This window comes from Zosterops lateralis (genome assembly GCF_965231275.1).
Source record: "Zosterops lateralis genome assembly, chromosome: 3".
NCBI classification, from domain to species: domain Eukaryota; kingdom Metazoa; phylum Chordata; class Aves; order Passeriformes; family Zosteropidae; genus Zosterops; species Zosterops lateralis.
The window spans coordinates 13,575,005-13,599,904 of NC_139764.1; the positions used below are offsets into that span (position 1 = coordinate 13,575,005).

The window sequence follows — 24,900 nt, forward strand, 5'->3', positions numbered from 1 at the left end:
TATATTCTTCTGGTAGACATACAGAATTATGATGTTTGTAAAGCCTATCTATTATCTTAAAATCGTGTGAGAAACAGACATAATGTGCTTATGGGAGATTGTGCATGCAATTTTTGGCACTGTGGGTATAACTATAGATGCAAATGAGTGTATATATATTGCTGAAAGGCAGCTTTAAGCTTGGGCTTCAGACAGATGAGTTGGATACTAAAGCTTCCATGGGAGGGATGGGTTCCTATTTCATTACCATTTTGAACTTCCTTTTTTTTTTTTTTTTTTTTTTTTTTTTTTTTTTTTTTTTTTTTTTTTTTTTTTTTTAACTATAATTTTGTTTTATGTTTCTTATTTTCACTTTTAAACTACTCCTGTGTTGGGTTTTGGTAGCATGAAGAATTGTTAGTAAAAATGAGGAATATATAAAATAAGGTATCTAATTAGCAGAGAGGACAAGGTGTTCTGTGTCAGAAAGCACCATTCTTAAATTCTTTATGTCTTATATGTTCTGAAATGAGTCCTTATGATAATTGGGTGGAAGTGTGAATGTGTTTCAGGAATTTGGATAATTATCTCTTTTAAAGTTTCAGAATGAAGATTTTTAAATAGAAAAAGTTAAAAGTCTCTTTGGTGAAATTAAACCTCTATTTGCTGGGCTGGTAGACCTGAAACTGCCCCTGAGTGTGTCTCAGTAAGTTGCTCTTGTCAGAGAAGTCAATTTTCTTCCCCACTGGTGTTCCAACAATCTTCCTATGCATCTGCTTCTAGTGAGTATTTTTGACAGATGGGGAGAGAAATGCCATTTTCTCCTGCATAATGTGATGTGCAATATTGCACACAGACCTTTAAATTGTCTGTAAAGATTTATCTCTGATCACTGCAGTAAAATATCACCTTATTTACAATTAAATGAAAAACTCTATTTGTCAGGCTCTTCCAGACAAGTATTTTAAATGTCAAAAATCAGTTGTTTGCTTCAGATTCAACAGTTATTTGATTTAGTATCTCAGTGTTTGCAGGAGGCACAGGGGACAAAGATGATAACGTGAAAAAATGAAGCAATGTTCAAGTCCTGGAGGGTGCTGAGAACTTCCCCAAAAAGCCATAAGAATGGATGGCACTTGGAGGCAAACTTTAAAATAGAATGAAATCTAAAATAAATTTAAAACCTCCAATACAAAACAATAAAAACCTTCAAAGCCAATGTTTTATGACATTTTGGAAATCAGTCTCTTATTCTCTGTTAAGTTACATATGGGAACAGAGGTAATTAGCAGGACCTTATGTATTCTAGCATGTAATGGCTTACAATATTCTAACTAGTCATGATTTGAGGAAATAAGTGAGAAATCCAATTTAAATCCTGGTTTTCTGAGCTATTGGGTGACAAACTAAATTGTGTTCTTTGTTCCCCAACACAAACATAAAATTCACCATTGTTATAGCAAGTATGTAATTATTTTTTTTCCCCAGAATAGAAGGACTTGAGCTTTTGGGCCTTGCTTTCAATATTTTTATTGGTTTGAAAATGAGGAAAAATAATTTTGCAATTGAATTTGAATGAACTGGTGAGGGGACTGGTTCAAATTACAAGACGATTAAGGAAGATTTCTGAAATTACCTGATCAAACTTAAGCTAAGAATATATTTTCATAACATTTCTATCTTGATAATAGGTTTTCCCATCTGTGGATTTTTTTAGCTTTTGTAATGGTGCTCTGTTTAGCTTGAAACATACAGTACAGTAGCTCTTCAATCTGCTTGTGTTCATTAATGCTTTGTTACCTGATAAGGATTCCAGCGAAGAGCTGGCAGTAGACTTGGGTATGTGAAAGTAAATAATGTAATTAGCTTTAAAGGAGCATAATAAGAACATTATTGATTAGGCATTATTGAGGTGGTAACAGTCAACAGATGAGAATTATATACCTGGAAAAAATATGTCCACTTTTAAAGGAGCTTGCACATGGTTTTGCTTAGTTCACACTGCTGTGCACCTGTCTCTTCTACTTGGGAGTAGTCAGCCAAGTCCCTCCTGAGGGCAGGGGTGCCAATGCAAAGATCTCCCGTGTGTTGTCTCAGTGAAAGTCTGTGACTATAAATATGTGTGTATATATATATATGTATATGCATGCGTATATATATGTATGCCTGTGTGTGCATATATATATAAACACTTTTTTGTAATAACTTGTTAAATGAAGGTGCAAGGGTTTGTTGACTGTCTCTGAACTTGCAGAGTATGTAGCAACAAAATGGGGAAAAGGACGTCGGAGAAAGCTGTGACATTCCTTGCCACTTGGTCACCCTTTTCTTGCTCATTCCTACTTCTCTGAATACAAAACACTCTGTCAAGCCCCTGCGGAGATGCGGAGTTAGAGTGGTCTGCCTGTCAAGGTGGTTAGCAAGTGCAACACAACCCTTGTTTTGATTACTTTTGTCAAAATAAGTGATTGCCAGAATGCTAGGAAATAGGTAACTGGGGAGCTGTGCCTGTATGCCAAGTTTTCTTGAAAAGCAGATTTGGGAATTGTTCGCCATTGTGTAAATAAATCCTATGCTAAAATTGTTCAGACCTTGAAATACGTGAAGTTCAGCAGTTTTGATTTTTGGGGTATGTAAGGGACATATTTAGCTAATTGGAACAATAACACTGAAAAGTCTGGCAAATTTTTTAGTGATTGTTTATGGTTAAAACCACATACCTCCTCCCCCAACCGTTCCAACATGCATACACACAGAAAATATCTCATCTAATTTTCTGTACCTTAAACATAACCACCCCACCAGCAGCTGAAGTCTGAGTTTGCTGGTTGTGCTCCAGTGCCATGTGGCTGTTAGCAGGAGTATTTAGGCAGTAAGTGCTTGGCTGGACCTGAGCCAGAATGTGCTTAGCCCGTGGTAGAATGGGATTCTAAATTGCTACTGTATGACAAGTGTTTGTGGGGAGAATTGAGAGTTCACTTAGCTGTGTGAGTCTCTCTCAGGGAGCCTACTTGGGAGCTGAGGAGCAGAGAATGAAAAGGATAAAAGACAAAGTAGGGTAAGAAATTCACCCAGACATTGCCACTGCTGTGGTTTACCAGTTCTCCCATGAAATGTTCAGGGAGGCATAATGGATCTGATGCCAAGCATGATATGATTTTTATTCCAGGTCTGATGAAATCCTTTCATGTCTTATTACGTTACCTGAAGTCTACCATTTGTGTGGTTATTTAGAGATGTTCAAGATAATATGAATGTGGATATGAAGTCTTGTAGAAAATCAGAATATTACCAGCCAGAATATTATCATGTGCCTAGCTGAGAGATGATGTGTTGAATGAAGCTCTGAGCTAGTGTTTCCATGGATTTGCAATTATGGCTTGTTTTATAATAAAATCTTTAATATTTAGAAGTTATAGGAAAATAGTCCGCAGTAATCCATATGGCTAATTTACTAACATCAAGAGTTCGTTAAAATAATGAAATAAAATTAATTCTAAAGAGAGAATCTAAAAATTTAGCTAGGAAGAATATTTTATTATGTCTGCCTGAGAAGCTGAGGTCAAAATTTGCAACAATAAATAATGACACGTCCATTTTCTTTCCTTAATAATGGTAATGTATTTTTTTTACTTTATTTCATATGCACAGTAAGCTGCAGATAGCTTTGCAAAATGATAAGCAAGCCAAGCGCACGAAGTACATGAAATATTTTATTTCTTTAGAGAAGTAAAACTGCAGCATCATGCCAGGACATGGATTCTGTTGTAAAATTCTATTTTAGAAAATGCTATTCTTCTAAGGACAAAATATTCATAACTCTGTCCAGCTTGTATAAACAAGCATTAAATCCTACTTAATTTTTGAAACTTACTAATGACTTTTTGCACAGGTAAAGTGAGGATAATAATGTCATGTTGCTGCTGGAAAGGTTTTTATCTAGTACCTTTTTCTTTTGCTGATTGAAAGGCAGGCCATCTGCCACAAAGTATTCCGCGTTTGTCTTTAGCGTGCCACCTGCGACTTTAAGTGAGACTTGTAAGTGAGATTCCGTCTGTCCCGTCTTCTCACATGCTGGATTTCTTTAAAAGGAAATAGGTTTGGTTTTTTCACGATGCTAACTTACTTTTGCAGAGGAATCTTTAGTTGCTCAAGATGGTTGCAATTCCATATTGGCAGATTATGTTCAGCATGGGTTATGGACTATTTTTTAATCAGAAAAGGTATCTTGATCAGCTATGCTGAAGATACAGTGATGAAAAGAGATATTAAGTAAGTGTCTCAAAATGAATCCCCACTAGTGCTGGGTTTTACACTTGACTGTGATTTAACTGAGGATATGTAGATTGAAAGTACATTTGTGTAGGCAGGGTGATTAGCTTTCGATTGAAGAAGTGTATCCTTATTTTGGTGCTTGAAATGCAAGTGTAGCTCCCACTTCTAAACTCTGTGTTCTGATCTGGTCATTTTGGATATGAAAAATAAGTGTGTACCGCACTGTGTCATGTCTCCATTGCTGACTTGACCTTTACCCAGCCTACATCCCCCAAAGGCAGTTATTTAGTGTGCTGTTAGTGAACAGTGGCTATAGGTGTAAGGTAAAAAGGGGTTGAATTGCTCTTGCAAATCGACTGCTTTTTAATTTTTTTTTTTTTTTTTTTTTTTTTTTTTTTAGTGATATGGTTGTGGAGCAGAGCTGAGTGTGATAATTAGCAGGTTATTCACTACTTACTATCTTATTCTGGAATTGTGTGCCTGAAAGGGAACTTTATCAAAGGAAAGCATGGGAAATGCCAGGAGAGAGTTTGCAGAAATGAAATCTTGATTGTTTCTAAGCCGATGGAAGCGGAGTGCTGGATTTTAGAGGCCTGACTCCCTTATTTCCATGTTGTTTTCAATTTTGTTGAATTGAGAGTGCAGCTCTGGCAATATCCTAAGATATTAACAATGGCAGATACACCGAAATTTCATAGTGGAAAAGCTCAATACTGATGTAAGTGTGAGAGAGTTTTTGAGAACAATGTGTGGAGATGGAATTAGTGCAGAGTGAAGCAGGCACTGTGACACAGGAACAAACTGTTGGTAATGAGTGGGAGTTTAAGTAAAACACTGAGTGGCTAGATCATAACGGATAAATCTCACTCTCTTTTCTTATCTCTGTTATTACTTACAAATGTAATGAGGTTGCTTGCAAAATTAACTTTCTGTGAAGGCTTCATAAAATAAACCAGAACAAAGTATTATTAGATGGGTGAATTTTATTCAGTGTGTTAGATTGAATTAGAGTGTATCTTTTTGCAGTCTGATTAGTATTTTAAACATGCCTGGGAATTAAGAAGAAAGAAAGAAGTAGTTGTAACATTAAAAAAGGCTCTAAAGCAGATTTTTAGAGAATGCTTTGACCTTGAAAAAGATAAAATGAGAACAAGTGTAAAATAGAAAGAAAATCATCTGCTATTAGTACAAAATACTATAGTGCAGTACTGCTCTTAAAGTAGGAAAACAAAATAATAAAGAAAAGGGTAGATGAAAGGTCAATATTCATAGTAGTCAGGCACTTAGATCTATCAGTAAGAAATCATAGTCTAATTATTCTCAACATAGTTAAGTTTTATTTTCAATCTAAGCTACCATAAAAAAATAAGGGTTTTAAGGGCCTGGAACAACTGACATTTGTAATCTTTTTATTAAATATTTCTAAATGTTTCTGAAGTTAATATTTTAGATACTCCAATTTAGCATCTTGTTTTACATGTACTATATCACAGAAACACATTTCAGTGACATTTCTGCAAAGAATGCAAGATTGCAAAATGAGGAACAGCTCCATTACTGCCCTAAACAAAAAGGAAACAGTCACAGTCTGATATTTGTTGTTACAGAGGAGATCTCTCCTATGGTTTCTCTCTTGAGCAGCTAGAATGTACATAAGAGTGCATATATTGATTTCATATGCTTTCAAATGGGGAGAGTCCCTCAGGCTACAGTATTGATTGAAGTGAACATAATGCTTTGACTGTCAACATGAAATTAATATGTTTACATATATATAGTTTACATTTGCTATTTTAAGTTTTGTTTCAAAGAACAAAAATAAAGTTGTGGCTTATGAATGACCATTGCCCTTAATAAGCTTGGTTTAATTGGGAAATAAGTGCTTGGAAGGAGCATCCAGTGTAAATCCAATGACAAAAACAACATTTAATATTTTTCTTTGTTTTGCTTTTGTTTTGGGGTTTATTTTTTTATGATTTGTTTGTTTGTTTGGAGGGCATTGCTTTCAATTCCCCATATGTACTTCAACAAACTTTTAAAACTATAAATGGTTTCTCATGGCTTTTTGGTAAAAATATTGTTGTAATTTTCACCACTTTAGCTACAGGTGAGAGATAAAAGTCTGTTTAGAGTGTCTTACCTGCAACCCAATTTTTTAGTTGGCGTTATCAGCTGAGATATACTTTGTGGTCTTTGTTATATGGTCTTGTAATAGAAAGACAAGGCAGTTATTTCTGCAGGGTTTAACCTACAGCTTACCTCTAAGTAGCTTCTCTGTAGGATTTTTCTCTTTTTTCAGAACAAAATGCTGTTTCCTATGAAAATTGAAAGGATTGTCAAGGTTTCAGGAAACATATATGTTTTATCATCTACATCATTCTATTAGTAGATATTACTTGAAAATGCTCAAATGTGATGTGGGCAGTGAAAGATATTTTTCAGAATGTCAATTGGGTTTGTGAAAGTGGAAGATCTGAATGGTGAGGTCTGAATTTCACAGCTTGGTTACTGTAGTTCTTACAACATGTTTTCTAAATAATCTCAAGTTGAAGCATGGGGTTACTCCACTCTCCCATTCAGATCAAATTACTGATGGTATCATGTTTAAAACTGTATTTTGTAGCCAAACCAGTACATTAAACCGTGTAATTAGCTGGTTTTGTTTTTCAAGAAACTTTAGGTATAAAATGACACAAATCTGATAACACTGACATATTTGTTCAAATCAGATGATGTTGATAAGTGCCTTTAAATGTATTAAATGAAAAATGTATACAGTTATCCACTGCTTCCAGTAATAGGTCTAAAAATTTTTAATAAATGCACATAACATCAATACAATGCACCGGGAAACCTGTTTTTCTCTTAGGTTAAAAAAAATCTGAAGCTGAGGCCATGTTTTGAGCTAAGAAGTAGCTGTGGAACCATAATGGGCAGCAAGCCAACTTGTCCATTCTACTCTGTTTTTGAGAAACTTGCTCAAGTTCTGGTAGTATTTACGTTTTAGTATTAAAGCAGAAGATATAATTTTGTTTTCAGTGGTTAATCTTTCTAATATACTTTGGCCACATGAAAGCAATAAAGCATCCCAGGGACATAAACACAGAATTCTTGCTTGCAAATGTAGGTGTTGAATAAACATCAAATTAGTTCTGGCTGTGAGGGTAAAAGTAAATATTCCTATCTCATGCAGAACACTCTGCCAAGCATTTTCTTCCTTCAAAATATTGCTGGAAGGAACTTTTCTATTGATTCTTCATATTTTTACTTTAAAATTTCTAAATTCCAATTGGTAACTATTTTTGGTAATTTAAATTTGCAATACCTCTTAAATTGAATAATCATGAATCTTGTCCTGTCATCTTCAGGGATCTCTTTAGAAATTAAATCTTCTGGTTTTCCTAGCATTGCTGTTTTCTGGTACAGCCTGTGTTTAAGTGCTGAATTTAGACCCATCCTTGGTCAAAATACAATACTAAAACACATTTGAAAGAAATGAGTATTCCAACATAATTTTCAGACTGTATATTAGGGCTCGGTTCTCCTTCCAATGATGTGATTTAATAGTGTTGTGAAACTTCAGTTAATGCAAAAGAAGATATTTCTCTTCTATAATGCATGACCTTTGTGGGGTGTTCTCAGGTGACTTCAAGTTGTGAACCAATTATATAACCACTATTTAACTGTGTTTCATAGCAGTTTCTCTTAATTGATGTTGCAGTGGGAAGGTGTTCCAGGTCTCCATGCAGCTGTTTCTTGCAGGGATTTCACTAGGTCAAAAAAGCCAGGGTTAGGTAACATTAAGCCGCTACTACTTTTATTTCATAGACTAATGTTGACTGTGATAGCAGACACAAAGTTGTTAGATAGTCAGCAGAATATACCCCATTTATAGATTCAGCAACATTTCTTTATCAGAGCAGTGCACTTTTAGTGACAGTGGATTAAATCAATATCTTTTGTGTCTTCCCAAGGCCAGAGTTTAGAAACTTTCTTCAACAAAATCATTTGTAGGCTGTGTAAACTTGTTTGTTAGGTAACTATTGCTTGTCTTTCTTTGTTTTTATTGTTGAATGTCTAATGATACACCTCCATTTTCTCTTTCATTCAAATGTAAATAAAATATGTAGTGAGCATGGAGAAACACCTATTGGAAAAACCATTCCCTACTGTTTTCCTCTTGATGTAGCTGAACAAAATCTTGAAATATAATTAAAACCACCCTCAGAGCACCAGAGTATAGGGCATTTTTTAGAAACTGTATGAAAGTTTGTCAATACTTGTAATTAACCTGAAACTGCAGTTTCTGCAGTGTTTTGGGGATTGGACATAGAATTGTGTATGCACTTATGATGTTGATAATTTTTGACATGGTAAATAGCCTTTTCATTATATTATTTGTTCATGGTAAGGTGACTTCCATTCTTATTTAAGACTGTTGTTGCTAAGGATGCTAGAATAATCTCACCTAAATATTAAGTGTTGATGCTAGAGAACTATAGGGTCGTATGCATGGCTCCATAAAAAGTAAGGATTCTTATCTGCCACTTTCTATTACAGCATCATGGATATTTTAGGACTAAATTTTGGAGCTCAAATAATCTATAAAATTTCATCTTTACCATGAAGAATTTTAAATTCATTCATCTATACAGTAAGGTTGACCAAAAATTAAAGGAATAATTTTGGAGAAAAAAAATCTCTGTTCTTCTGAAATGAGAACTCCAGCACCACTGCAACAATTTCCTTTTAACATTTGAATACAACAGCAAGTTTGAGTCCTACCTAAAGCTTAGTTAGAAATGTTGGCATATTCATTGTAGTTGTCTTTAACTGTATGTTGTCTAAAATAATTTTTTTTCTGTTCCACTGAAACATTTTGTGTAGCAATAGCAGGAAACCACATTCTTCATCACTTCAATGGTCTTTTCATCCCACCTTCAGTCATATTTCAGCTCCGTGACAGGTTTTAAGTAGTTAGAATTTGCTGAGCCTTGAGATCTCCATCTCCAAACCACTTGGTGTGGAAATTGAGCAAATATGTTTAAACTTTCCACAAAAGAAGGGGAGTCAGCTTGAGTGTCTGAACTTTCCTCAAGAGAGTGTTTAAGAATCACTCTTGATTACAGAGGTCCCAAAGGTAGACAATGTTCAATAGTCACCATTCTTGTCTGTTGAGCTGAGACTCTGAAAGGGGCCAGAGATGTTTTTTGAATCTAGTGACTTTAATATCACTGGGGATATATAATATGCACAGTTTTGCATTGTTAGCTGCTATTAAATTTAATCAAGGGTTTAGTCCATGAATCAGAGACCATTTACAATCCTGAGTGAAATAATTCATGGACAAGAGACAGAAGCTGAAGAATGAACTAGAATTCTGTTTGGCAACATTTAATCATGCTAGTTGGGCATAAGAGATATTTCTTGGGTGTTGAATTGCACACAAACAACACGCTGTTGATTGTAGTAGGGGTAATGATAATGTGCAACCTTTAGAAACTAGCCTCAAATGTTTTTTAAATAGGAAGTTAAAATAATTAGCTTCTGTTAAATAACAAAATGATTAGCATACCTTTAGGTTGTCAGTCTCAGGCACAAGAATACTGGGATTGAGAGTACTAAAATACTTTCTCCTTAGTAAGTATTTCACAAAGAAAATTGCTTTATTGATAAAAGGTCTTATATTGCTGTATGATGATATGGCATTCTGAGAGAATAGAATATTCCTTTCATTTGTATATGCTAATATTTTACCATTCCTATCTAAATATTGTCCTGATGATCAGACTCTGAATGTGGCCACCACAGTGCTGGTCAGTCCATTCTCATGGCTGACTTCAAAATTTCAGCATACTTGGCAGCATATTCTGCTGTTGCAGATTGTGTATCAATCTTATATTACCTGTAGCCTCTTTCTGTATTTTGCATTAAAATCTGACAGCAGAAGGAAAGATACAGGTTCTTGGCTCTTCCTCCAGAGAACTCTGAAATTGTCCATGGTTGTTGCAGGATTCATTAATAGCTGTTAAGTACTAATTGTAATACCTTAAAGCAAACAAGAATTTGAAGAACAGTTAAGGAAAAGAATCAGTGAAATATCAAAGATATTTGGTATTCATGTAGAAGAATGCAAGTCTGGGTTTCTGTTAAAGTGTAAAGCTCAAACTGTGCAGTGCAAGTTTGTTAGTGTACAGTCACTGGAGATTCTCAACAATGATGATTCCTTTTTTTGGAAAGGTAACTTCTATGGTTAACTCCTTAGAGACTGCACCAAGTAGTTTAACAAGCACATGGTAACAATGTTCATGGTGACATAGAATAAAAACACCCTTGTTAAGAAGCTTTCCAGTACAAGGCAACTCAAAATGCCAATTCATCAGCTAGCACTTCATTTACCTTATAGAATATACTCGTTCAGGAAAAAAGAGAAAATGTTCCTGATGTCTCTAGTTTAACTAGTAGGTTTGCATGCATTAACTACTCTGCACTTGCAGCTTTTCTCACTTAAATCAATGGGACTTAAGGTCAAATCTCTTACAGTTTCTGAATGCCTTTTAAATAAGACACATGTACCTAAAACTTCCCAGTTTCCAGTGTAAAGGCAGGCCTGATACTGCTGACATTAGATGGGCACCGTGACAGAGGCCTTGGGCCAAGATGACAGCCTGAAAAATGTCCCAGCTACTCATTAAAACATTTTTATCTAGTTACTCTTTGGTCATCTACTGCATTGTTGCTCTCCCATGGCAGTGCTGCTGGAAGTTCCTTAAAAGATGCAGTTATAGATGACTTAGTGTCTGTGACCAAATCAGTATTTGGCTTACTTTTTTTGAAATACGTGTTCTTGCTTATGGTGTAACTTTGAAATCCAAGACAGAAGTAAACATCTTATTTTGAATTCCTTGTCCCTAATGTCTTGTTTCATTTGGGTAACAGAGAAGGCAGTCTTCAGGAAGGTGAGGTCTAAAGCTGATGTTTCTGCTAGTGAAATGAAAGTAATTCTTTCAAAAGTGGAGAATTGCATCTAAAGGGAGTACAACTAGATAGTCCTTTAGTTTGGTATGGAAATGTGAACTTGTGTTTTTTCAGAACTCTATGCCTTGTAGCAGCTGCAAAGTGAGATTGCTACTGCATCTGACAGATATAGGCCAAAAAGTTGATGCTGTGAAATTAAACTAAAGTGTGACCTGCAGGGTACTGGTCAGCTGAATTCCCACACTTTTATGAGATTCTAGAAGAATGGAAGATTTTTACACTATGAAAGACTGCGGTTATATTTACCTTTGTAAAGATTATTTAAAGAAAGAGAGGGTTTTTCTTATCTCGAAAAAAGATATGTAGAAATCCTTAATTTAATGATTTATAATAACTTTACCAGAGCTTTAAAGTGTTGTTTGGGGTTTCCTTTTTTAAGTGAATGTATGTGTTCTAAATTCAAACACAAACAAGCAAACACAAAAAACAGATTTGTGTATATTGCGGCCGTTGGCCACCTGAGAGAGGATGGAGCAAGGAATTCAAACCATCTCAGTATTATGTGGTTTAAGAAAAACCTGTCAACATCAGGCATATGTATGATCTCCTCCTCCTCCCTCCAGTCCTTCAAGAAAATAAAGTCTCGTACATGCAAATTTCCTTATGAAGCTGTTTCTGTATTAAGCAAATCACCGCGTTAGTGTTTCAGTTCAAGAGATGTGACATGTGATCTTGCACCATGTCTCATCAGACCACAGTAAGTGGGAGCAATGGCAAGTGGAAGTGACAGCCCCTGCCAGACCACAGCAATACAGTAGTGTTATAACCCAGTAACAAGGACAATAATGTGTGTCATCCTTGTTAGTCCTTTTTTTTTTTTTTTTTTAAAGAACATTTTACCTCTGGTTTAATACAGAGTAAAAGGGGTATTAAACACTAACTGTGCCAGACTAAAGTCTGATTTTGATATAAACTGAGAAGCCTGATTTTCAGAATGATGACTAATTCTGCCCTCAAGTTTTGTGCTTGCATTGTTGTCGCTCTGGATAGACACTGGTGCTTAATAGGGCTAACTATTCTGTTCTAACTGGTATCATAGCATCCTGTGTCACAGCCCCTCAGAAAGTCACTGTCTTGTGATGAATACATGCAATGTGATCTTTTTTGTGACTTCAAACCAATTAAATCCAGATAGATGGCTAACATATTATTAAAAAGGGAAAAGAAAAAAAAAAGCCTTGGGCTTATGGTTGCTTTCAGAGATTAAAACCCCAAACAAATTTGCTTGTTACAGGTTTAAGTAGCTCTTGTGGCACTATTGCAAGGCTTCAGTGTCTTTGTGAAAGGTAAGAGGCTGGAGGGAAGTGGGAGAAAGACAGAATGAAGTACCCTTGTGTAAGTACAGCATGTCTCAATTAGGAAAGTGAAGTCAAGAAGTGCAAGGATACTGAATGGGAGCAAAGAGCCTGCTGGGTTTAGCCAGGTGGAGAAATAAGATGTTTTATACTTCTCTTGGGGTATTATGAAATCATGTCCTTTATGCCATCAATGCTGTTATTGTTTGTACTGTTGGAGTACCCAGAAACCCTATTAATAGATAGTTAATGAATTAGTTAATTATTTAATGAGCCCCTTTTCTGCTATGCAAGGACAAGTATCAGTCTCTTTGAGGTAGAGACTTCTTTGCTATTTATAAGTATGATAGAAGAAAACAAATAAATGGGATATGAAGCTGTGGTCTCAGTGCCCTGCATAACCATTGTCAACTTTAGGTCTGGTTTTACAGGAAGGTTGCTTGAAATGCTTCCAATGTCTCTTGATGACAACAAAGATGGTAAAATAAGTTTTGGCAAATCTTGTAGATGACACGTCAAAACCTATTCCCGTTTGCTGTCCTTTTAGAAAGTATTGATTTTGTTGTGTGTGCGCGCCACTGTAAAGAAGATTTATCTGAGGAGAATGTCAAGATAATGGTTATGCAAAGGCTCTCCTTGAGAGGAAGGTCAGTAATGGAGAAGTAAATAGGGTCTTTATTTAGTGGACAGGTTAGAAACGGTAGTCTCAAACACAGGTATGGTTCATACCACAAGAGATTTCAGCTCTGAGGGCAAATAGCTGCATTTCTAAGGTGGGTTTGATATTTACAATAACAAAGGTGTTCCAAGTGTTTGTGAACTGTTATGCTTTTTCAACAGGAAACTGGATTTGCAGTCCATAGATTACATTCATCAAACCTATGAAAGCAAACTTGTGGTTCAGAGATGTGTCGATGGAAGAAACATTGTATATATCTGAAAACCATAGAAACAGGTTTAATGTAGAGGCCTTTCCTCCTCACTGTTTACCAAGATTTCTTATATCATTGGTGGCATTTGAACTCTTTGCTCAATATATTTTGAGCAAAATGATTGTTTAACAATTTTCTAATTTTTTTTTTTTCTAATTAGACTATACTCCGACCACCAAATGTGCAGCTGAAAAGGATGAAAAGATCTCATTCCAGTCATGAATGCTCTTTTTTTGGTGCTGTTTTGATTTTCCAAGCTCAGAAAGGTCAGGGTTATTCAGCTTCCGCTTGGCCTCCTTCTCTGAACAAGTAATCCACATTTCAAACACATTACAAAGTCTGGCTCTGATAAGAGGCATTGAAGAGAACAACAGAATTCCAGCACATTACTTTGACTTGACTGCACCAATTACAGGACAGGCATGAACAAAAGGCAGTAATGCTCTTGGGATGGAGGCTTTCCCATATGGATGTGTGCTGGGGCAAGTGCATTGTTGACTTTACAGTCCTCTTTGATAAGTGATCAAGAGCTATTATGTTTCTGTATACAAGCACAAAAGGGGAAATTTAAAGAAAAGCGATGTTATCACCTTTTATTGTTGGGATTTAATTACAAGTCACCAAATCACAGATTGTGCTGAGTTGGAAGGAACCCACAAGACTCATGGAGCCCAGCTCCTGGCCCTGAACAGAACCACTCCTGAAAGTCATAGATAGGCTCTGGTAGAGCTGAAATATGTATGTGATGAAATAGGAGATCCCTAGCAGGAAAGGAACGGTGGATGTATTTTAATGGGTTTGTTTTCTGGTTAGGATGATTTGAGGGGTGGAGGGGGTTTACGAGGGTTTCTTAGGGACTGCAGTTACAAGCTAGATGTTATGTGAGTGTAGTTTTGATGAAGAACGTTCGCTGTTTGTTGAACTTTTGGTGTCTTTGGCAACCAGGTGGATTTTTGCTCCTGAGCTGGGCCGCATCTGTAAGCAGTTATAAGAAGTTAACAGGTTTGTTTGTTAAAAAAATTGTTAAACCTGGCAAATAGAATGCACACAGCAACTGAGACACAGTCATCTTAGTAATAGGGTTAACTTTTTACTAGCATAAAACAGGGAGTGATGGCGTTGAATCTCCTTGAGTAAAAAAAGAAAAAATATATTTAACTTACTTGAGCTTTCGCTGTGCAAACTAACAGATGTTAGAGTTGTATTTATGAATGTTTTAATTTTTTCTCCCATAATTTCTCAGGTATTCACTTATGGTAATGGGTTTTTTAGGTATGCAGATACAGCTGGGACTCCAGGGAATTCATTCAGCTTTCTTAATTATTTAGTAATTTGAATTGGATATTAGAGCAAGGATTTTTTTAATTATTATTTATTTATTTATTATTTTGGTTTTTTTTTTTTAATTTAATAGTCAATCTAGAAATGTAATAGCCTATAAGAAAAATTTTACTTTTTCTCATAATAAGATCTTCTTGTAAGAGTGTTGTTTAATTCTTGGTTTGCTGTTGCAATATACAAAAGCTACCTTAAAAGAGGAAAATATAATAAATTAAAAGAGGAACAAAATCCTCAACAACCAAACTGACTTTGGAATTCTTACAAAATAAATGGTCTTAGTACTTAATTTTTTTTAGTAAACTCATGTTAGCTGAAGAAGAAAACAGGTTGTCATACTGTACTTCTGTTATTAGACTTCCATGTTCTTGGTTAATAATTTCAGCTTCTGTTACTTCAGATTTTTTTTTAAGTGCTCTTTTGGAAAATTCTGTTGCAATTTCTGACCAAGACATGTAGTCTGCAGATACTCATATAAGTATAGATCAGTCTACAGCCATTCACGAAAGAAATGGTGCATAAACAATATGAATTCACAGAGGACCCGTGAAGAGAAAATTACTTTCCTGATGAAAAATGAAAGCAAGGGAGGAGAAATGAGGTTGAGGCATATGAGATTAAACCTTCTTCTTCTAATATATAGAAATTTGTCATTTATTATTAAGGCTCTAAGAACTTGCCAAAATTATTTCTTCGTTAGAATGCCAGTCATACATCAACCCTCTTTTTTCCTTTTTCCCAAAAAATTTAAGAGGCAATTAATTTTTGTGTATTGTCTCAGCTTTTAAGCAAAGTGCATCTTTCACATTTTTTGTGATGTATATGGCCCTACATTAATGAATAATAAATATTATTTACCTAAAAACAAATCTACAGCTGCAGATACAAGAAATACAAATTCAGTGTTATGGTGAAATATTTAATTTTCTTCTTTTTTTTTTCCCCCCTTCTCGCAAAAAAGATTTGGAATGTATTGGATTCTTTGAGTCAGCTGAGATACAGATGGAGCCAGTCAAATGTGGAGCATGGCCAGCATTCCCAAAAAGAAGTTTCAGGTTTTTTCAGTTTATTTTCTAGTCAATAATATTCACAGGAAAAGAAATGACGATAACGTTGACAGTAGTGTCTTCCCTACAGAAAGCAGAGAGGATGGAATATTTCCATGTTGAATTAAAATGCAGACATTGCTGAGCAATGAAAACAAATTAAGGCAAATTCAGTAACTTCATTTTAAAAGCAACAGTGAGCTTTAATTGTCATAAATTCAGAACTAATTAAAAACATGTTGACAAAAATTGGACCAACAGCTTGTCATTTTCAAATCTAAGTGAAATGCAAAGTGCCGAGAATAAATTACAGGGTTTGAATTCAGTTCTTAAGTTTAGTGCATTTACTACATGTAGGATATCTCACGATCTTTTCGGGAGAAGACAGTAAAAAATTATTAGAAAATACTGTTTTCATTTGACTAATATTTAACAAATGAGCTCTGAACTTGAAGTCTAAATGTTGAGAACTGGAAGTATTTGTCAGCGACTGAGTCTAGATGTGTGATTCAGTCCTATTTTAACTCCATGCTGGGTGAGAACTAGGCATGTGCCATCTCTTCTCCTCCCTCACAACATATAAGGAGGAAATAAAACTGAGGGCATGGGCTCTAACATGGAGCTTCAAGTGGTCCAGATGGGTCCCAAGTCTGGATTATTAAATAAATAGAACCACAAAATGTGCTGTGGCACATAAGTTGCCCCCTCAGTATGTTCCCATCTGCTCTGTTACTAACTAGGTATAGTGTAAAAAGAAATACTAAAATCCCCAGGGGTTAGCTATTTCAGGATTGATAAATTACCAAAACCTAGAATCATAGAATGGTTTGGGTTGGAAGGGAACTCAAAAATCATCTACTTCAAATCCCTCTGTCATGGGCTGGGGTGCCACCCACTAGACCAGGTTGCTCAAAGCCTCATCCAGGCTGGCCCAGAATACTTCCAGCCATGGGGCATCCACAGCTTGTCTGGACAACCTGTGCCAGTGCCTCACCAAACAAAAAAATTCTTCCTAACATCTAATTTAAATATCTTTCTGTAGTTTAAGCACATTCTCCCTTGTCCTATCACTACCTGCTTGAGTAAAAAGTCACTGTTCCTCTTTTTTTAAAAATTATTTTTAATAAGCCCTCTTTAGGTACTGAAAGATCCTATAAGGTCTCCCTGATGTCTTCTCCAGACTGAATAACCCCAGTTCTCTCATCCTGTTTTTACAGGAGAGGTGATCCAGCCATCTAAGCATCTTTCTGACTCTCCTCTGGAGATCCCTTCCAAGATGGGTCCAACAGGGTCCACATCCTTGTGCTGAGTACCCAGAGATGGCTGGATCACTCCAGGGGGAGTGATCTACTGACAAGGGCAGAAACACCTCTCTCAACCTGCTGGCCGCACCTTTTTTGATGCAGCCCAGAACAGTTGGCTTCATCATTATATGCTGGTTAAATTAACATGGTTCCTGAATATAAGAAAAATGTTATTTAGGGAATAGAGAGGAAAAATCTTCAAAATATAAACCTTTGTACATGCAAGGTTTTGCTGCAACTCTCATATGACAGGAATGCCCTTGCATTCCAGTTGCCCTTGGTATTTCACATCTTTCTGCTCAGCAGAAACGTAAATCCACACTAATGTTCTGAATTAAGTTCTACATTGATGTGAACACACTTAAAACATGCCACAGGGTGACTAACTGCAAAATTCAGAAGCTTTTGCTTAGGTGAGGTGGCGTGCTTGTGCGTCACTATACACTGCAAGCACTGGGTGCTACTGCTGGGCAAGTCTGAAACATCTTGAAATTAGGACCAATAATACAAAAAATTTTAAAAAAGTGTATGCTGACAAAAACATCCTTTGATCTCTACACAACTTCAGTGAAGGGCTTGTGACAATATACTAGATGTGTCTTAAAATACAGCCCTAAATTTTTTAGTGAAGTGCTCTAGGACCCACCCTAATATAAGGTGTAAATTTGCAAGGCCTGTATGAGAAGTGGGATGACTGATAGGATGTAAAGTCATATGATTATTTTACTCTTTTAAAGAAATCAGTGGCAAGCATACCAATGTGGGATTTTGTTCTCAGCCAAATACTTGTTTATAATTGAAATTCCCTGAATGACTTTGCAGGCTTTGGTATTCTCTAGCAAGACCTCAGAAAATGAATAAGAACTATTTATACAACTAGTAGAAATACACAGGAATAAAAGCATGTGTAGTGAAGAGCAGAAAGAAGTTGTTCATGCCTTCTTTGCTGGTTAATGGTCTGGGTAAATCTCAGAGTAAATTTAAGTGCCTAACTGAATTTCAGCCTGTCTTCCTTTCAAGGCACTCAATTGCTCAACAACTGCCCTGAAAAGAGTAGAATAACGCAATTTTTCAGCCATGAGGAATGGTTAAGAATTTAGTTCATTAGAATACCAGTTATGCTGAATTACACAACCTCATGTGAAGGATGGAATCCTCTATCCCTAGGAAAGCAGTGGAAGTTTGGGGTCTGACTCTTGAGAACTATGAATGTAATATTATCCAATTAATTATTTTAAGTCAGTTATAGCTAATATAAATACAGCTAATGTACAAATACTCTAGCACACCTTACAAGGTAAATTTAGAAATATGTGAGGCTTTTATATTTATTTATATATATATATATATATAAGTGTGTTCAATAATGTAAAATCAGGGCTGTATTTTCTCACACACCTCAAGGCTTGGCTGTTGGTTTTTTTGTTGGTTTTTTTTGCTAGCTTGCTGTATTAAGTTGTCAGACTCGGGCAAGAAATAAGTTGTTTCATTTGAGGTATAATGAATACTTTGCTTAAATTTATCTTTTTTTATAACAACACAATACTTAGCTGAGAAAATTTAGTACAACAAGGTTCATGAAAGAACAGGTTTTCCAGTATCCTCTTATGCAACTTAGAGTAGTTGACCTTTAATTAATAAGCCTCTCAGTGGTGCCCCTTACTAGAAAAATAACCAAGACATATACTTTTAGCATTTGTTCATAATAATCACCACTGAGTTTGTTAGTTCTGTGTATTTAAAATGGCCCTAAAAGATTTTCCAATACTTGTAACTGAATGTATTTTTTATATACTATAAAGGCCTTTAGCAGCAAGTCCTTGGTGACTTTTTGTTCAGTTACCATGGTAATTTCAAACTTTCTTTAGCTGTGGGAAAAAAGCATTCTTTTTTCACTATCAAGAAAAAAAAGTGTTTGGTTTTGGGCAAGAAGGAAAAATGGACATAGTTTATTAGATGAGCTTGTAGATTTTAGAAAGTCTTTTTTAGAGTACATTGATTTTTTTAATTTTTTTTTTTAAACTTAGATATCTATAAAATTACTGAAATTGAGAGGAAGTTAATAATTTAATGAAAATTAAGGAAGTTCATAACCAAGGAATGCTATACTATATATATATATGTATTTGTATACAAATGGGAATTAGATTGCCTATAATTGATTAAAGTTCACATGTTATCTTTGTAGTGTGATGATCCAGCTCAGATCTTGGAGAATTTAAAGAAAAAAACAAACAAGCAAACAAAACAAACCCACCAAGACATAATGAGGTTTGCATTAGAGCTGTGCTTTATTAAGCCTCTTATTTTCATGTGAAGGATAAGAGTGTAAGTATAAGACTTGAGTACAGTAGAAAAGTGTAGGAATACCTTGACTGTGGAGTCTTGCTGTGTGAAAATGTTTAATGTAATACAGGAAACAAATATTCTTGTGGACAAATTGCTTAAAAATAATACAAAGATATACTTGAGCTAGTCATGGTCTTTAACATCAAGCATCTTTATTTACATCAACTTGAGAAAATACTGATAGAAGGATTCCTTTGTAGCTTTTTTTATTACTATTTGGAACAAAAAGATTTATATCTGGTAATTTGGAATTATCTTTGTGATGGTTATTAAGGCAATATGTTGGTAAGCAATTAAAATGTATAATCAAAAACGAGCACAGGACAAAATCCCTGCCTTGGTACTATAAAGCCTGAAAGCTTTCATTAATTCTTGCTTGCCTTTATTGTATTAAACATTTTTTTAATATTCACTTGATGAAAGCCAGATTGCTTCTAATTGCATCACAGGTGTTTTTGTGATACTATAATAGAAAATACTCTGATGTAGCAAACCAAGGAAAAATAAGCCCATATGAGCCACCTCCAGCTCCATTGCTTGAGAAAAGTTTGTGTTGTCAGCAAAGTTCCAGTGGCTTTACCTACATCTGCCAAGACCACCCCATCACGTTTCTCCACTTTTCTTTTTCTCTTCAAAACTATTTAAAACATGACTTTCATTTTTGTCAATCATGCTGCCAATGGAAAATAAGAAAAATGTTGGCTGAGATGGGGGATAATTAAAAAAAGAAGCCAGAAGGCATTTTTCCTTCGTGAATGATACAGAACTGTATTTGATGTGAAGGATAGATGATCAGAAACACCTGCATTGTCTATTAGGGAAAAGGTCAAACCTTAATTTTCAGTGATTGATACTGTCTTTTATATATATATATATATAGCCATCTTTATTCCAAATGAACTATTTTGGGATCAGGTATTATTGTTCTAATACAGTGGGATGTACCTCATCCTGTCCTGCAGTGGAAAAAAAAAGAGTTGTTGATCAGTTTATTTTTCCCCCAGTGTTATCCTATGATGGTAGTCTAGACAAGTATTATATATATATATATTAATCTAATAAATATTAGTCTCGCGTCAAAAGCCTTGGATTTGGAAATGATAATGTTTGGCTGAGACACAAGCTTTTGTTACTACAAGGAGCTGCACTTTCAGATTCTTTCTGAGGAACTAGACATCTATTTGAGGAAAAAGCCCCAAAACTAGGACTAGGTTTTAAAATTAGTTTTAGTGCATAGCCTTTTGTTGCACAGCCTAAATATTTGTACACAAAATACTTAGATGCAGCAAATACCTACATCTCACTTCAGAGTAGATTGTATTAGCTTCTAGGATATAATAAATCCACTGGGCCCAATGCCTGAATTAACATAATAATTAAAGTTTCAGCACATTGTTGTAGGTCACAGTAAGAAAATGTTTAATCTTTCTGCATTCATCTGTGTACATTCAAGGCATTGGGAGGTCTACAGAGACTGAATTAAATTTAAGTGTACCACAAATGAGCAGGGTGTTTTAAGAAAAATGTGAAAAAGATTTAACTTTGTTGGGAGCTGTTCATAATTGGTTTTGTTCTGACAATAAAAGATACAGCAAAAATTGGGTCACTACTCAAGTTAGAGCTCAATTAATGAGAGAAAGCAGTAGGTGTATAGCAGCCAAAATACAGAATTATCCTGCATCTGCCCACTTGAGGATTTGGGGTTTGTTTGGTTCATAGATCATTGCCTGTGGTCAGCTGTGCCTATAGGAAAAAACAAGTGCTGGGCTGGAGTGAGTAAGCACAGCATGGAGTAGATCCTCTGAAGTTTCTCTACAAAATTAGTAAAAGAATGAAAATGTGCTTTTCCAAACATAATTCTAGGCTTGAAAAATTAATGACATTGTGAGGCAGATTTAATGTCATTTTGTGAGTCTTAAGAGAAGCCAAAGAATATTAAAAGTTATCTTGTCCTGGCTCTATTCACTAGGCAGTGAGGAATATCTGGATGCTGATTATTGCGCCGCCAGAAATGGGTCAAGGTGCGGCTTGTTTTGAAACCAATTTGGAAATCCATGGTAAATTCCTTAGTTTTAACAGAATCTTTAGCTGCAGTTTCCCTTTATTCTGAAGTAGTTCTTTGCTAATACAGGGGTAAATGGATTTAGTAATTTAATGGTTAATTTCCAGTGCTAGGCATCCACTTGACAAAAGACCCACAACAGGATGGGTGAAGAAAAGTTCTGTTTGTGTTACTGTATTCTGAGGAGCCAGAGCTGGCTGCTGTTCAGCTTTTCTTTGTGCTTGTGCAAAAAAGCCCCAAAACGTGGAAGATGAGGATAGAAAATAAGAATGGGGAGCATGAAGCTGCCTAAATTAGTCTGTTTCTTGTATGGCGACATGAAAAGTTGCTTATTAACTTAATATTGGAGGAGTGGGGAAATAACTGAGAGGGGTGTAGCAGGAAAAACAAAAGCTGCAGGAGCTGCCCTTGGATACATCAAACATTCCTAATTTCATGGCTAACAGACTGATAAATGTTGCCTGTTTTTGCTTATGAGATAGAAATACTTCAGTGTGCATATTGTCTCCATAGCCCCAGACTACAGTACAAACAAATAATACTTGAATAATAAAATAATCGAATAATCCTCCAGCTAAATTGTGTTTTACCTCTAAATTTTGGTTTAGGAATCCATGAAAATGAACTCAGGTAGAAGTGAATTAAGAAAGAATGAACTGCTAGTCTGCAAATTTTTAATTTAATGACAATTAAGCATATTTCCTAATGATTCACATACCTTTAATTTTAAACCGTTTACATCTGTACCATTTCATTGAGTATTGTGATATAATGTTACCTCAACAGTGGAACTGATGGGCAGGATTCTAAAATACTTTAAACACAACTTCCTATTAGGTTTGAATCCAAACTCTTACCCAAATCTGTAAGGTGGAGGAACCTTGGGGAGAAATAGAGATAATAATTACAGAATGATTTCTTGACAGATGAAGTAATTCCCTTTCCTGAAAGTTCAGCAAGGTTTAAATAATTTTATGAACATAATAACTGACCTGGTGGTTCTGTGATGAATGCTACTGTGTTTTGTCAAGAACTCTTCAATTTTAATTAATTTGAAAGTATCCAGAGTAGTAATCAAATAGCTTTAGAAATGTAATGGCATGTACTCAGAATTAAATGTCTTGAGTATTGTGCATAAAGGGCTTTACTTATTTTCTCAGGGTGCTATAAAATGATGAGGGGTTTTAGAAAAATGAAACTATATTCAGCAATACAAAGAAAACAGTAGGGTTGTAGAAGAAGGTTGAATTAATAGGCTCTGTAACTCAGAGTGCAAGCATTTTTTGTATATTGATCCTGTCACTCTGGCTATTGTACAATGGCATTTTCCTAATGTAATAAATGTAAAACCTAGCCAGCCTCTGGGGCTGTGCATCTAAACAGCTGATGGGTAATTACAGGACACCTATGAGGCACAGGTGGGAGAAAAAAAAATGGAGGCTGCTGGTAAGCACATTAGTGTTCAAATTATGATTTGAAGCAAAATTTCACTTACTCTATACTGTAGAGGGATTTTTTTTTTCTCTGAGAGGAAATGAAGAAGTTTTATTACATTGAAAGTTTTCATAGATTTTTTTTTTCTACACTGTATTTGTGTGTGAATAGTCAATCTGTTTGTAGCCCTCGCTTCTGATTCTTGTGTAGTTTAGTGTGGGACCAGCAGTCGTGCTCAAGTTGTGCAGGAGGAGCCAGCCTGTGGTTCCTGCTGTTGTTGACACAGACTTCAGCCTTGCTTCTTTTTATATGTTTGCTAGGAGATAAAAATTTGTGGAAAATAGATGTCAGTTGCCCAAACATTTGGGGAAAGATACAGACTCCATTGCCCTCTCCAGTTGATGACTTATTGGAGTATGAGCTGCTGTGGTGAACACGATCCTAGTGCCTTGAAATGAGAACCTCAGACCCTGAATGCAGATTAGATTCTTGAAAGAGTACCCAAACCTGATATTTATTTAATGTGCTTGTCAGTAGAGCACCACAGCTTTTCTCTTTTGATTATCCTTGTAAGATATGTTAAATTATTTTTTCAGTTGTCTTTTCTTCTGTAAGTGTTTTTGGGTGGTTTTTTTTTGATGATTACAGTCTTGTTTCTATTTTGTGTCTGTAGGGCAGAAGGCTGTAAATAATGCTAAGCTCCTATGCTGTAGTAATAAATATTGAAGTATTTTAAGCAGTTATTTTAGACAACTTCCTGGAGAGGTAAAATTACTTCTTAATATCTAATGTTTGTAAAATGAGGCAGTATATCTAACAGTGTCACTCTTTCTTTCTCCATCTTTTCTCTACCTTTTCTATTACCTGAGAAATGAGTTGTTAAGTTTTATGCAAGATCCATGCAATGATGCAAATATGTCACATTATCTATGACACTCTAAGTATCTCATTTTCTTAGACATATTTATTGCATAAAGAGCAGGATAAAATACCAGTGGTACAAATGTGCTGCCTTCAGTGGAATTTACCAGCAGATAGCTTGGCCCAGTCGTGACAGCAAATCTTTCCTCTAAAATATCAATACAGCACTAGAGTCCAATTATTTTTTTACTCTGCTAATCTTCTTTTGCTTTTACAGTGTTCCTGCAGGCTTCTATAAAAAGACTTTTGGTAATCTCTGTAGGGAGGCCTCCTTATCAAGCAGTTTCAAAGACTTATGACTTCTGAAAAAATAAGGAGGTAATACTGAATTAATGGGGAAGGGGCTAGTCAGTCTTCAAAAAACTAAATGTGAAGCATATATAATACTGATTATTTTGCTACTTGCAGAAGTTTTCTTGGATTTTCACAGATTTGATAATAAGACTTGGAGAGAGTTAGAAATCTTTTATATTTTTAAAATACATGCCTAAAATGATCCTTTAAATATAAATCTAGACACAGCTCTTTTTATATATTCATAGTTGAAAATAAATCAGTGCACATATAGTTTTAAAGCTGTGGTCAGGCCAAGAAACATGCTTATCAATTTTTGAAAGTCTCATTTAAACGAAAAATTGGTATCAAGAGTAGATCTTGAAAGCCTTATTTTATTATAGCTTACTGGAAGTGCGTTAGAACATTATTAAACTCTGTTTAAGAGTGAATATTGCTGAGCCCTAATATTTATTGCAAAAAAGAATAAGGAATGCTGAGGAGAAGGACTGTGGGGTTCTGGTGGACAACAAGCTGTCCCTGAGCCAGCAGTCCTTGTGGCCAAGAAGGCCAGTGATGTCCTGGGCTGCATTGGGAAGAGCAGTGCCAACAAGTCAAGGGAGGTGATCCTGCCCCTCTGCTCAGCCCTGGGGA

General features: G+C 35.5%; 1 protein-coding gene across 5 annotated transcripts in view; it reads left to right on the forward strand.

Moving 5' to 3' along the window:
* Nucleotides 1–3,007: 3,007 nt before the first annotated feature.
* Nucleotides 3,008–24,900, forward strand: part of NRXN1 (neurexin 1) — a gene marked incomplete at its 5' end in the record, with an annotated part of 479,408 nt that continues 457,515 nt past the window's right edge. For all 5 annotated transcript variants that reach the window (XM_083857909.1, XM_083857912.1, XM_083857914.1 and 2 more), the window contains one exon: nucleotides 3,008–3,037. The remainder of the gene's footprint in view (nucleotides 3,038–24,900) is intronic.